Genomic DNA, 3,156 nt, shown 5'->3' on the forward strand with positions numbered 1-3,156 from the left:
TATATTGATCTTTAAATAGCTCTTTTGTTATCAAAACTTTCATAAGCCCACTCTCATATCTTTGGCAGGACCACCAACAGAAAATCCACTATGAAAAGTCTTAACTTGATAGGTACATTTGAGATCAAGGATATTTGGATGTCTTTTATTATTTTTCCTGAGAAATTACATGGGGTTGTTATACAGAAAAAATGATAAATAACATTGCCATTTTAATACTGATATAGGTACCAACCATGTTACATAATACTCATGTGTCTGATAATAGAAGAGACAGCAGCTCATAACCTATTGATAAAAATTATATAAAATTAGCATACAATTATCCATACGCTTCAAATTTCTGAGCTCCATTAGCTTTATCTTAGCATTTAAGGGGAAAATTATTCTCAAGTCATCCTGAATTGAAGGGGATACAGCTCATTAAATTAACCAGAGATAGCATGATATGAGAAGTGTCCTGAAGCTTATCAGTTCTTGTCCCATTTCTAACACAAAGCTTTTTTCCTTGGTCAAGTAATGCAAATGAGGGAGATGATGTTGGCCTGGACTACAGTGATAACCGTGGTCAAATTCTGTATGTATTTGGAAGCACTTCATACAGGTTTTGCTAACTGATTATATGTGGCCTTTGAAAAAGAAGGAAGTCAAGGATGACAGTAAAACTTTTGACGTGAGAAACATGAAGAATGAAATTACCTGCCTTTAAGTAAGAAAGACAGTGACAGATTGGAATGTCAGGAGAGCACTTGAAACATGTTAAGTTTGAGATGCCTATAGAAGCTATAGACAACTGGATTTACCAGTCTGGAGTTTAGCAGAGGGAACCAGACTAGAACTCCCAAATTTGGCGTTGACACTGTATAGATATGTTAAAGTTTTGGAACTGAATGAGATCAACCCAGAAGGGGATATAGATGGTGGAAGAAATCAAATGGATTCTGGACATATTGTATAGTTAGACTTGAAACAATTTGCTGTTAAATGTAGGTGTAAAAAGTAAGATTCAAAAATAGCTCCAAGGGTTTGGAGGGGAAAAAAATGAAGCTATGGATTGACTGATTCTGAGACTCTCCATTATTGGAGATAAAGAGGAATCAGGGAACTAAACAGTAGGATTGATTAGAAAGGAAGGAATGAAACCAGAGAAGGAAAATGTCTTGGAAACCAAGTGAAGTGTGTTTTGAGTAATAAGCAATTAATTGACTTGGTTTACATGAAAAGTGAGAAATGACCCTTGGGTTTCATGTGATGGAGATCACAGTCAGTCATATGAAAACAGAGTAACTATGGCAATTGCTTTTAAGTGAGAACAGAGGAAAAAAAATTACAGACAGAGATTACAAGATTATAGATAATTCTAAGGCTTTTGCTGTAAATGAGAGAAATGAGGCAATGATTACAGGGGGAGATGTGGTCAGTTTTTTGTTTTTAGGATGGATACTAGCATGTATTTATGTCAATAATGTCAGCAGAGAGAGAAACTAAAGACATGAGAAAGCAAGGGAAAGGCTGATGAAGCAATACAGAGGATGGGGTTCTAGAAAATAAGAGAAGTGCTGGCCTTTGCTAGAAACATGGACATATCATATGAATAGAAGAGAAGGTAAAATATTTTTTTTGGCAAGGTGTAGATAAGTGGATGGGCTTCCCAGGTGACTCAGTGGGAAAAGAATCTGCCTGCCAATGCAGGAACCCCAGGAGACATGGGTTTGATCCTCGAGTCAGGAAGATCCCCCTGGAGTAGGAAATGGCAACCCAGTCCAGTATTCTTGCCAGGACAATTCCATGGACAACAGAGCCTGGTGGACCACAGTTCAGAGCATCTCAAAGAGTCAGACACGACTGAGCAACGCAGCACAGTGGCGAGATGTCCTGGTAGCCTATAAAATTGTTTTTCTGATTCTTTTCTCAGTGAATCAAGAAGCCAGGTCATCAGTCAAGAAGTCTGAAGACAGAGAAGATATGAAATATTCAAGGAAAGTGTTAAGTATGAATGGATGAGGGAAATACCTAAGAATGCTGGGAAGTATAATCCATTTCAAGTGAAATCCATTTCAGGGTTTTCATGAACTGAAAATATGAAAAGACATCACAACTGTGTATTTTCCTTTAGTCACGTCCAGTGACTCAGGGCTAGACACATTTAGATAAGAATTTTATTATTTATTTATGCATGTATTTATGTATTTATTTGACATTAAATTTATGTATTTATTTATGTATGTATTTATTTATTGTTGCAGCATGCAGGATTTGGTTACATGACCAGGTGTCCAGCCTCAGCTCCTTTCATTGGGAATGTAGAGTCTTTGCCACTGGACCACCAAAGAAGTCCCTAGATGGGAGTTTTAAATGTAACTAATGGTTTAGGCAAACAAAAGAAAAGGAATAGGGGCAAACTTATTGTAGGTGTATGCATGGGAGTGATAATCATTAACTGTGGAATTTAATCTAGTTATGTAGGGAAGTGAGAACACAGAGTGGGGTGGTCAAGGCCACTGAAAGATGGCTGAATTAATGGACTGTAGGTGTAAAGAATTAGAAGGATTTTTGGAGTTTTGTGATGAGTGAGTTGAAATATGAGAGGTGGTGTTCAAAAGTATGTTTGAAATTGACATTAGGAAGGGATTTCAGTTATTATTAAAGGCTAGTTGTATCATGTGAATCATGTTGGTGAGAGGCTGGGTGTAGGCTGGAGGCAAGGTCACTGGAGGAGTTTCATCTCCACCAGGAAGAAAGTAAATCTTGGTTTGTAAGAGTTCAAGCTGTTAGGTTTATCTTTGAAGGAAAAGGGATTATTTGTAAGGAAGTTAGTAGATTTCTACCCAAAGGCTCTCGATCTAATAGGAAGACTGAGAGTGTTTCAGTTAATCTAAGATCTTGGGGGAAGAATCTGGATTTGGGCAACACTGGGTGCCAAGGCCCTGCATGTTGCTAGGCAACTGAGAAAAGCCTCCCAGCCTAGTTCTGGTCTTCATCGCACTTCCTGTCTGCGACCCACTTCGGGTCTCTGGTCGCTTTGACTCCAGCACTGTGGGGAAGCATCTGGCCAGAGGGTTCTGCGAGCCAGAGGCTCAGGGCCCACAGGTAGGTCGGGCAGTTAGGAGTTCCAGGACTTCCTGGTCCCACTGAAGGGCTGCCTCCTGAACCGCC

The sequence above is a fragment of the Budorcas taxicolor genome, chromosome 4, assembly GCF_023091745.1.
Source record: "Budorcas taxicolor isolate Tak-1 chromosome 4, Takin1.1, whole genome shotgun sequence".
Lineage (NCBI taxonomy): Eukaryota > Metazoa > Chordata > Mammalia > Artiodactyla > Bovidae > Budorcas > Budorcas taxicolor.